The sequence below is a fragment of the Ruditapes philippinarum genome, unplaced genomic scaffold (assembly GCF_026571515.1).
Source record: "Ruditapes philippinarum isolate M1 unplaced genomic scaffold, ASM2657151v2 ctg3574_1_1_1_1, whole genome shotgun sequence".
NCBI lineage: Eukaryota > Metazoa > Mollusca > Bivalvia > Venerida > Veneridae > Ruditapes > Ruditapes philippinarum.
The window spans coordinates 195,781-208,684 of record NW_026857614.1 but is presented as its reverse complement, the minus strand read 5'-3'; the positions used below and the strand labels follow the sequence as shown (position 1 = coordinate 208,684).

At 32.6% G+C, this 12,904-nt stretch overlaps 1 long non-coding RNA gene across 1 annotated transcript; it reads right to left on the bottom strand.

The window, feature by feature from the left end:
• Positions 1–11,527: 11,527 nt before the first annotated feature.
• On the bottom strand, positions 11,528–12,903 carry LOC132750338 (uncharacterized). Its single transcript, XR_009628532.1, has 2 exons — positions 12,261–12,903; positions 11,528–12,108 (listed from the first exon to the last, which is right to left on the bottom strand). It is a non-coding gene; the product is annotated as an uncharacterized LOC132750338 (long non-coding RNA).
• Position 12,904: the final 1 nt, after the last annotated feature.

Sequence of the window (12,904 nt, the reverse complement as noted above, 5' to 3'; positions counted from 1 at the left end):
CTTCTCATCTTTTTTTTTTCTTGTTTTTCTTTTTCTTCTTGTTCTTTACCTTGTTCTTCTTCTTTTTCTTGATTAAAGCACATAGATGAGTTGCTACTTGATACGCTAGTCAAAATATATTGACGTGCCAAAGCTTGATTCTGAGATATTTTCGTTCTGGGGCAGAATCTTGCCCAGACACGAAAATAGCACAATATCTCGTCGCGCAGTACAATTGATACGCAGGCTGGTATGGTTTCATAATAACGACATAGCCATATGACTTTGACTAGTTGAGCTGGGAGGCTTAAAACCCCTTAACTCATTGTTTACGTTTTTATCATTATTAAAGCTATGCTATACTGTAAAAATGTAAAAAAAGGATTAATTTGAATATTAAAAAGAAAAATGAATAAAATAAGAACCACACATTGCGTGAAAATTGATGCTGTTAATAATAAATGATCAAGATGCGTGTGTAATAATTAAATAAGCTACAATATAGAGTGTTTTGAATCATGTTAAAATAATATTTGTCAGAAACCTTTGATCCGTCAACCTGTGCTTTGATAAAGACGCGGCAAACTGAGGGAAGGCATGCCTTAAAACTATGAAAGCGTTACATTTTTTTTTCATTCAGGTCTAAACAATAAATTACATCAGTAACATAATGTGACGGACGCGAAAAAAACACTAAGATATATCTCAATGTCACAGACGTTTATGTTAACATTGCCCCCCGGCGTGACAAATTACTTAAGTGTTCATAAAAAAATAATCTACTTCTACAATATAAGGTCACGGCTACGAAACTAGAGAAAACCAAGATGTTGTTGGTGGGTTTTTTTCTTCTTCTCCAAAAAAAGTGTTGTTTTTTTTTGTTTTATTTACCAACGTACAATTACTATTCGAACAAAGAATAACTGTGCCTAGATCTAACTGCTCAGTTATTTCATATACATATACGACACGGACTTGTCCTGATATATAATTTGAAGTTGGCTGACTAACTGGTTGACTGACTGACTGGCTGGATGGTTGATAAATTGGCTGGCTGTATGGCTGACTAGCTATTTGGCTGGCTGGTTGATTGGCTGTCTGGCTATAAGAATGGCTGGCTGACTGGTTGATTGCATGGCTGGCTGGTTGATTTGCTGGCTGGCTGGTTGATTGGTTGCCTGGCTATAAGAATGGCTGGCTGGTAGATTGGTTGGTTGGCTGTCTGGCTGGTAGATTGGTTGGTTGGCTGTCTGGCTGGTAGATTGGCTGGCTTGCTGGCAGGGTTGGTTCTTACCTATAGCATAGACGAGCCACTATAATTGCTAGTACACTAAAGGTTACCTATATATCAATACACAAAATATCTCAACACTACAAAACCATATCTTTGTAATTAAGTTAATGTTTTAAACAATGACTACATTTGTGCTATTTTACTTACGCATTAATGACTCCTTCCCCTTTTAAACGATTTAGATAATAAAAAAGCAATTATGTGTTTTCATATCAGTTGGGCTGATGAAATGTACCACCGCTTTGCTGGTACTTTTACTACTTTACCATTATGAATGTTTTTATTTACTGACATACTTTCATTTATTTAGGTGGGGACTCTTTAAATGAGACATTAGTTATATCTCAATGACAGGTATTCACACATGGTCACTTCAAAACGTTTGTTTAAATGTAAGTGAAACATCTGTCTCTTTTAGAAAAAATAGAAACCTCTATATTAAATAACTTGAGAGACAGTTTTGTAATACAACACTGACCATTCCAAAACTCCATTTTACATCTCATATAATCAGAAATTAGTATCACGAAAAACCGACCGTTCCAGAATAATTTAATTACAACTAGTGTTGTTAATTCTTAAAACTTATTCTATATCCATTATATATTTTATCTTATTTATTTATTTATTTATTTATTTATTTATCTACTGCTTGGGGGGGGGTAAAGTCTCTAATTTGCCGTATATAATTTGAATTCGACATTCCGACCTTCTTCAGCGGCATTTATTAAGGTCCTAATATATTTTTATGTATAATAAATGCCGCTCAAGAAGACTTGAAGGTCGAAAAATACAGCAAATTCAAATTAGCGTTTTTAATTATACATATTGATATATACATTCTAGGTAGGCGTTAAGACATGACTCTATTCAATTATTGATCGGATTAGCAAATAATTACAATATATTTTATTATAACCACATCCTGGTCTATACGATAACCAATCAATATCAATATTTTGATATTATTTGCTTTATAATGTTCCTTATTATGTCCTAAAACAAAATTGAAAAAAAAAATCAAACAAAATGTTGGAACTAGCTCTTTGTCTGTTCACATAATGCATATTGTTAAAGGCCCATCATGCCCCAGAAATGCTTCAATTTTTCTATCTCTTAACAGCTTTTTTTATATTTGGTGTCCTGATATAAGTTCCAAAAAGTTACACATTGGCCATTAACCTGAATATTCTTTTGCTTCTCTTGCTTTTTTGAAAATTAGTACAATTATAGTCATTTAGTTTTCATTTCATTTGAAATGTTATTTCGTATTTTCAATAGAAGTCAAAATACTACTTTGTTAACATTTTGCTACTTTCATGACTTCATAATTTCACATTCGGTGCTGCTTTTTTCATTGCTCATAAACCATTATTCAAACATTATATAAAGCTTACGTTCGCCCTTTCTTAAGACGTAAAAAAATATATTTGTTTCTGAGGCATGGTGTGCCTTTAAACGTAAAAATGAGATACGTGAGCGACAAATCACATAAGGTCGTATTGCCTATATATGTGTGGTTGTTCGTCACCAACTCTCCATTTTGATTGAAAGGAATTTCACGTTCGAGTCCTTGTTTAGTGTAAATATTAAGATTATATCTTCGATGGCAAACAATATAATAATAAAGATCAATAGTAGTATAATAACGACCATACGCATTATTATCTTCCAATGGTATACAATATTATCATTATTGCCAAAAGTATTTTTACGATGAACAATATTATCATAACCGCCAACAGTGTTATCATTTCTACAAACAGTATGATTATTAATTTCCTGCTGCTGCTGTTGTTGTTGTTGTTGCTGATGTTGCTGCTGTTGTTGTTGTTGTTGTTGCTCCTGCTGCTGCTGCTGCTGCTGCTGCTGTTGTTGTTGTTGTTGTTGTTGTTGTTGTTGTTGTTGTTGTTGTTGTTGTTGTTGTTGTTGTTGTTGTTGTCGTGTTGTTGTTTTAAAAGAAATGTAGGAAATTGATTTTTTAAATAATAATATCAGTGTTACATTTACAAATGCACTCAATCTCACTTAAAATTCAAAACAGTAAAATATGCATTAATTACTTTTCAATGTCATAAAAATCGACTTTGGTTATCATTTCCGTATCGGTGGTGTGTTTATGGTGAATATTAAATTAAGATTAAAATCTACACCATCATTACTTATAAAATAAAATAATAAAATCTTTATTTATCATACAATATATCACTCATTCGACGTTATTTTACATGTAATCTGAGATGTATAACATGTTTATGTGTGGATATTTTATTTTGTTTACAGTAACCGATACATGTAATATCACATTACAAAACAGCCGTACTTGAGGTTGTTTTGAAGGTATCGTTATATCACAAATGTAAGTGCTGAATGTATAGCCAAAGAAACACAAGTGTTGATTATTAGAGATTAATTATTCGTGCGCGTTAGTCAAGCGTGAATGTATAGTCCGTTTCATATATAACATAACATATATATTACAAATATATCCCTCCTTTAGAAAATTAAAAAAAAGTTTGTAGAAAAAGTGATATCTGCCTATAAAACAGACACAAGGCCCTTAATATGTCGACAAAACAATGGAGGGAAAGTGTGTGTGTGTGTGGGGGGGGGGGGGGTAGAGTGGGATATACGTGGTTAAGTGCTAACCATATCTGATTGAACATCCGGTTACTGAGTTAGATCAATGAAATTACTACATCTAGAAGGTTTTCAGAGCGTGTAAAAAAGTCGTTAAAATGATTCCATGTTTGATTATATTCTCGTTTTTTTTATAAAACAATTTAAAATCCCAAGTACCCACGTGGGGTGGTGAGGGTATGCAGACGGAAAACAATATATCGTTCCTAAATAAATATATACAGCGATAAAGTGGGCTTTATCACATACACAAACATGTCTCACTACTGAACAAACTAAGAAACAATGCCGAGACAATACTCTTACCAAACTATAGTTCAATGTTCTTTCGTGTACATTTCGAGTGATGTTTCGTTAACATTATACATGCACTTGCATGAAGCTAAATTCACTTGCATATGATAAATAACTACTTTACGATGGACAAGGGCAATAACTCATCCTGAGAGGTTAGTACGGGCGTTTGAAGCCGCCTCTCTAGTAATTATCACGTACAGTAAAGTAACGTTCTGATAAAAAAAACTTGAAAAATGGTGAAAGGCAGGGAGGTTAACAAAGGTTAAAAGAGTGCAAAAAAGCAATGAAATGTTCCCTCGTGTATAATTGATATGTTTTGTTTTTTGTCTGTTTGTTGTAGGTTTTTTTCTTTTCTTTTTCTTCGTATGTTTTTTTCAGGGGTAGTTTTGTCCTGTGTTTTCCTGTTGTCAAGCAATAATTATCTGTGTTACAATTTTAACAACTACCAGTAAAGATAAATGCAGTTTAATTGAAGAATGTCTCGAATTCATACTCTTCCGGGTTTGCCAAATACGCTTTCATTTTCTTTTTTGTCTAAGTAAAACATAAGCTTCCGTTTCCCCATATTTTACGGAACTCGGGTAAGAAGAGGAATGTTTCAGTTTTCATTGCACGATCCAAGGAACATTTTGGCTACACTTTAATTATGTTCTAGGTTGTGAAAGGAACATTCTGACTAAACGTTGATGTAAATGTTACATTGCTGTTTCTTATTCGTTATGTTCTAATAACATTCTGATTTAATGTTCATATTGTTTCAAGATAAATAAAACTAGAAGTTCCTGGCTTTAAGTTCATCATGTTCTAAGACATGAAAAAAATATTTTGGCTTAATTTATCGCAGTTTTGGTTCGTTTTGTTCTGATGAACATTCGGTCATGTTCCGAATGTTCTAAGATCTTGATTTTGTTCTTATATGTAAAATAAACATTTTGGTTCTAGTCTCATTATGTTCTTAGATGTAAAAGGAGCATTTTGGCTTCACGTTCATTATGTTACGTTCGTTACGTAAATGGAATCTTCTTACTTCGTGAGATGAAAACGATATACCCTGGGTGTTTTGAAAAGCAAAGATATGCAAATCTTCACTTTAAATAACACTATATTTTATTCGTCCATGAACGAAAGGCCGTTAGTTCTCTGTGCCTGAAATAATTAATGCGCTGAAGAGTATGGGGGTCTTCCTCCTAAAACAGGGACAGAATGACAGTAAGCTGAGATGTCTTAGATTTTTATGCCGTGTAAGAAAACTCCCCTTGCTTTTAACGCTTTAAATAGTTAGCAACACAATTTAAACAAATGACTTTAATTATCATTACATTAGTTTAAATGTTGTAGAATGTAACATAAAGTTAAAAGTGACACGAGAACAAATGAGTCTGTACCTTGGCAACATTCATATGAAACAGTGACTGACAGCGTCATTAAGTAACATATATTTTTACTTTTAACATCTGTTAGCGATGACTTATTCAGGTTATAATCATCTGCTTCGGGGTAATGCAACGTTACCGTTAGGTAGTTAAAAGTACGTATCTGAGAAGAAATGAAATAGGTCAGAGATGTATTAGGGACGATTTTTCTCGGTCATTTAAAGCATGCGTAGTGCAAATACTTATTTAACGGTCATTTGCTGAGCCAAGTGAAGAGTTTTATACCGGTAGCTGCGAAGGTTGTTGTTTTTCAGCTGTGTCTTGAAAAAAAGACCGGTCACAAGCAATGCGGGGTCATAGACTGGTTGGTCTATTTCTTTAACGTTTTTCAGTCCAGCACAAGTGAATTCGAGAACAAATCATGAAATAGAACAATGAAAATGTTTTAATTCAACCTAATTATAAATAGATCAACTTTCTGTTCCGCCTAGTAGTAAAATCCGGATTGTCGTGAACGTATCTCGTCCATATAACAAAACACAATTCCACTTTGTTCTAATCACAGGTGCTAGTCGCTTCAATTGATTTTACTAAAATATGTTTAATCTTGTTAGTTATGCAATATAATATCCATATATTAAAAAGGTTTATAACAATATAAAAGAAAATCAGAATATATGGGATATTATATTGCATAAATAACAATATTAAACACATTTTAGATAAAATACAGTATATGAGACTAGCACCTGTGGTTCTGATGCTTCAGTTCTTAATGCACGCGCACAGATATAAACTAGAAACGCAGCAAAAGTCGATTGGCATACTAACATACGATTGGCATACTAACATACGTCCCTCCAACTAAAAAGGCATATTAAGTAGGTGAAATATATGAAACAAGTTTTGCCTTTTCATTTTGTTACAAGTAAAAGGTAATTTAGCACCTACTTTTCCTTATTTAGCACCTACTTAATTTTCATAAAATATATATTTTCAATGGCATATAACATTAGCATCAAAAACAGCTTAGTGTGCAAAATTTAGATAATATCACGTTTGGACAGTTTTTACTTTCTGCTATGCACGGTTTATAAACAACATCAATAACAAAGTTTTATATTTACAGTTTTCAGACATGGTAACACATAAATAATACCAAATGTTTATATATGTCAAATATACATAATTGAGCCGTGTCATGAAAAAAACCAACATAATGGGTTTGCGACCAGCATGGATCCAGACCAGCCTGCGCATCCGCGCAGTCTGATCAGGATCCATGCTGTTCGCTATCAGTTTCTCTACTTGTTATAGGGTTTATAAGCGAACAGCATGGATCCTGATCAGACTGCGCTGATGCGCAGGCTGGTCTGGATCCATGCTGGTCGCAAACCCATTATGTTGGTTTTTTTCATGACACGGCTCAATTATATCTTACCCCGACACACTATATCTGTTATATAATCGCTGAACAATTTTAGGCCAAATCAATTATCGGTAAATACATGTCCTCGAGACGCTTGACAACCTCGTTTTCGTTATTCCAAAAATGTCGTCTGCATACCCCATTACTCCTTGCGATTACCACTTGTACCATGAACTACATTATTTTAATGACAGGTAAATCTTTAACTTGATCTTAATTGAATGCAGGGAAAAAAAAGATTTTTCCTTGAAAAATCAGATAAAGATTATTCCTTGAAAAAATGTTTTCCTCCAATAAAGTTAAATCATGAACGTGTAACAAGATTTACTGATCCAGGAAAGAAAAAAAGATTAGTCCCTTAATCTATCCTTTATCTATTTTCAAATTTTCATGGAAAACTATACCAACAGTTTACTTTAAATTTGTTTCGTTGCAAAGGTAACCACTTTGTTGATATAGCAAAAAATCATATGATTTGTACAATTATACATTCCATATTTCCACTCAAGTATGTTTAAAGTTGAATGTAAACAACCATTTAATTGATATCCCCATCATAATCACAAGATTAAGGCTTTTAAGTATTTTGTACTAAGAATGGAAATGAACTTCGTGACTACATATAGCGACACAAAGACCACTAAATTGAGCAGCCTGAAGCTAAAATAACTCTTATTGTAAAGGGCATCTTTTTTAGATTATTTTTTTTTATATTACTATGGCATTAAGTTATGTACGGTAACTTAGTCATTCATTATTTAAGTACATTTGTATGTAAATAAGAATTACAACAGTATTGTATAGGATTCACTGTAGGGGATCATACAAATTTATGCTTATATATCGTATTTTCTAATTATTATGGTCTTTCCAAGTCATTGTTTGATCCTACTAAAGTTTATTTACAAAATATTTGCAAAGAATATGGAAGAACGGAGAATAGGATGGAAATTGGGATAAACTCGAAAATATAAATATATGTACCATACAAAATTGTATCTATAGAAACGATAGAAACGAATAAAAACAGATTTTTAAGATAATTCATACATTTTATTCATAGACAAATTGTATCAATAATATGGCAAAATTGAATTGATTTACAAATTTCTCATCATCAGTATTGGCAAGAAAATGTTTGAATTTTGTACTTTTTCTGTCTCAGACTTTTTTAACAGCATAACCAGAGAAAATTCTTTTGGCATGTATATTTCTAAAGTCATTATTATATGGTGATAATGTTTTGTACATTACATATGTACTGTTTGTTATCTTGTAAATATGCTGTTATAATGTCATCATGGGCTTATAAGCCTTATTTGATGGACATAGATTGTCTTGTCTTTCTAAGATCTTGCATGAAATGTATACAGATCTTAGTAAATATAATTTCTTAATCAAATAAATTTGTTATCAAAAATATTAATACAAATTACATAGAATCTAGTATGCGCTGTCATTCCTTGTTAACTTACATGAAACAAGTGTAGGAAACTGTAAAAATAAGCCTGTGGCCAAGTATACAATTGAAAACAAATACAAAATTCTTTTTATTATAAAGCCTGAATGCCGATCAATGTTTGGCAGGCAATTTCAAAATTAACCCTTAACTCCCTATCAGCAAGAGTTTCTACCCATGCGACCAGTTCAGACCAAGTTTAGCTGGAACACCGTTTGACAGACAATTTTAATAATAACCTTTAACTCACAAGCAGCAATCCATGTGATCAGTGCCTGTACATCACACCATGGTCTGTAGTGTTTGCTATTCAGTTTGGGTTTATTAAGGCCTTATTTTGAAAAACTCCCTAACAATAATCTTTTTATTATTATTTTTTTTTTTTTTTTATAAAGATGGACAAGTCCATTTAAGATATTTAATGAGGTAAGTGTTTACTATGTATAATACATATATAAAGAACTTGTTAATAGTTAATAAATTGAAAACAAGCCACTTGTGTGATAATAATAAGTTACATAAAAGCATTCAAACCTTTACATTTAAAATTAAACGTTAATTTAACATAACAAACCTTTGATAGTCATCAATAAAATGTCTATTAAATAAAACAAACATGTATATATATTATTACAAAATAGTACATTACAACATGTTTTGGTACATTTTTTCTATGAAATAAATTTTAAAAACATTTTTAATATTCACATATACATGTTTATATCTATAAAAAAAACAAGTAAAATTTATATCAATAAGTATGATTTCTATATGAAAAATAAAGCTATTATATTTGTTTTTAATATATCTATATCATAACAAAGCATGATGGGTAAAATTATCACAGACAAATGGAATTCTATAAAAATATTTAAAACTATACAAAATTGCTCCCTAATCTAGCTGTATATAAATTTGAGGAATTTAATGAAATAACAAACATGATTTTGATTTTCAACCTTAGCAATAAAAAGAAACATATACAAACACGCCTTACAATTCTCTAATTCAGCAAAGGACTGAAACATGCACACTAACAAAATATAAATTCTCAAATTACTTATTACACTGAAACATATTTACAAACCACATATAATTATGTTATCTTTATAATACTGCACGTTTGTAACATCGCTATTCATTGGATAATCGTGACGTTTATATAGTTTTCTATACACTGCTGTTGTCGATTTATGAAGAAATCTTACTTTTTTCTCTAAAAAATGATGTTTGCAGTATTATAAATTCGTTATAAAGATTGCTGACAAATTATATGGCTGTATATAAATGACTATTTGCAGCTCGGGTTATATTTACAAATAGCCGTTTATATAGGGCCATATAACCTGTCAACAATCTTTATAACCAATAATATAAAGAATTACACTGAAGCTTACACACTTACCACATATGAATTTTCTTTTTACACTTACAGGATAACCAGATATAAATTCTTTTATTCAGTATAACAATTATAGTTATACAGATATGAATTCTCTACTTCAGTATCACATTGAAACTTTCATGTTAACCACATATAAATTCTCTACCTCAGCTGTAGCAACAAAATACATTTGAAATATTAATCTTTAACTGGCACATTCAATGTACATCTAAATTTTTTAATAAAACATCAAAATGAGTGTTATTTAACAGAATTCGAACTTACAGCAGTAAGGGGCATATGATTTAAAGTTAACAACCTAAAATCTCTAAATCAACATATATAAAAACAATTAACCATAAAAAATGTAACAATATATAAATATGGCATCAATGATTCATTGAAATTAAATATACACATTCATTAACATGTCAATTCTCTCACTCAACATTTAAACTTTAACACAACAATACATTTTAGTGTTGTCCATTTGATTAGGCAACTTTTAACAAGAGCTGTCCGTAAGACAGCGCGCTCGACTTTTTTATTGCTTGCCAATAAAAAAAGTTTTTGCAGTAAAAGGCAATACAAGAATCTCTGTATTTTTAAAGTGAACAATGGCCATAATTCAAATAAAATCTTTGACAGAATTACCTTCTCCTGGACATGTTTGGGAATCATGATTGTAAACAAGTATTCCAACTTTCAAATTAATATCTCAAACAGTTCAGTCAAAAAGTGGACTGGTACTAAAAACTTAACCAAGATTCTAAGTCGATAAAAGGCCTTAATTTTTAAAACAAATCCTTGACAGAGTTACCTTCTCTTGCGTACAGATGGGGGTAATGATGTGAAATAGCATTAAAAGTTTCAAAGCAATATCTCAAAGGGTTAAGGCAATAAGTGGATTTTACCCATATTCAATGTATTTTCTAAGTCAAAAAGGGGCATAATTCTGTCAAAAACCTTGACAGAGTTATGTCCTCTTGTCTGTTGATGAAGGTCGTGATGGTAAACAAGTATGGTCAGTTTCAAAGCAATACCTCCAATGGTTTTGAAATAAAGTGAGGTGGTACAAAAAACTTAACCAAGCTCAATACACTTTCTAAGTCAAAAAAGGGCCATAATTCTGTCAAAAACCTTGACAGAGTTATGTACTCTTGTCTGTAGATGGAGGTTATGATGGTGAACAAGTATGGTAAGTTTCAAAGCCATACTTGTAATACTTCTGAAATAAAGTGGGGTGGTACGAAAAACTTAACCAAGGTGTGACGCCAACGCCGACGCCGACGCCGGGGCGAGTAGGATAGCTCCCCTTTTCATAGAAAAGTCGAGCTAAAAATGGGCCACCATTGGGCATTATAAACCAATCTTTTATGACAGACAAAAAAAATGAGGAGTTATTTAAAAAAAAAATGATGGCACTTGGATGGGAATGGCTTTCAAAGAATATTTCAGGAAGCAATGTTTAAATAAAGCAATGTTTCATGAAGCCATGTTTCATAAAGCAAAGTTTCATAAAAAGCCATGTTTCATAAAGTGATGTTTCATGGAGTGATGTTTCATAAAGCAATGTTTTATGAAGCCATGTTTCATGAAGCAAAGTTTCACAAGAGCACCACTAGGCGGAGCATTATATGCCCGAAAGTGGTTTTTTTTTTAGTAAAGATGAAGCATTTGTAAGACATGGGACTAAAATAAAGTATTACCTCCTTCAAATAACAATCCTCCTTTGAAGTTTCAATATTGTGGTCCAAATGGAACTTTAAGTTATGTCCCAGAAACTGTTTTCAATTCTAAGGTAAAAGTGACCTTGACCTTTGACCTTGTGACCCCAAAATCATTAGGGGTCTTTTACCCAATATGGACAATCATACTATGAAGTTTAAACACAGTAGGCCAAATGATACTTAAGTTATATTCCGAAAACTGTTTTCAGTTTTAAGGTAATAGTGACCTTGACCTTGTGACCCCAAAATCAATAGGGGTCTTCTACCCAATATGGACAATCATCCTATGAAGTTTGAATATTGTGGGCTAAATGGAACTAAAGTTATGCTCAAGAAACTGTTTTCAATTTCTAAGTAATAGTGACCTTGACCTTTGACCTTGTGACCCCAAAATCAATAGGGGTCTTCTACCCAATATGGACAATCATCCTATGAAGTTTGAACACTGTGGGCCAAATAGAACTTAAGTTATGCTCCGGAAACTGTTTTCAGTTCTAAGGTAATAGTGACCTTGACCTTTGACCTTGTGACCCCAAAATCAATAGGGGTCTTCTACCCAATATCCTCAATCATCCTATGAAGTTTGAACACTGTGTGCCAAATGGAACTTAAGTTATGCTCCGGAAACTGTTTCCAGTTTTAAGGTCATAGTGACCTTGACCTTTGACCTGTGACCCCAAAATCTAAAGGGGTCTTCTACCAAATATGGACAATCATCCTATGAAGTTTGAACACTGTAGGACAAATGGAACTTAAGTTATGCTCCGGAAACTGTTTTCAGTTTTAAGGTCATAGTGACCTTGACCTTTGACCTTGTGACCCCAAAATCAATAGGGGTCTTCTACCAAATATGGACAATCATCCTATGAAGTTTGAACACTGTGGGCCAAATGGAACTTAAGTTATGCTCCGGAAACTGTTTTCAGTTTTAAGGTCATAGTGACCTTGACCTTTGACCTTATGACCCCAAAATCAATAGGGGTCTTCTACCCAATATGGACAATCATCCTATGAAGTTTGAATATTGTGGGCCAAATGGAACTTAAGTTATGCTCCGGAAACCAAATTGCTAACGTTTTCAGTTTCAAGGTCATAGTGACCTTGACCTTTGACCTTATGACCCCAAAATCAATAGGGGTCTTCTACTCAATATGGACAATCATCCTATGAAGTTTGAATATTGTGGGCCAAATGGAACTTAAGTTATGCTCCGGAAACCAAATTGCTAACGGACGGACGGACAGACGGACGGACGGACGGACAGACGGACGCCAGGGGGTATAACATAATATGTCCGAAATTCTTTCGGGCATATAATA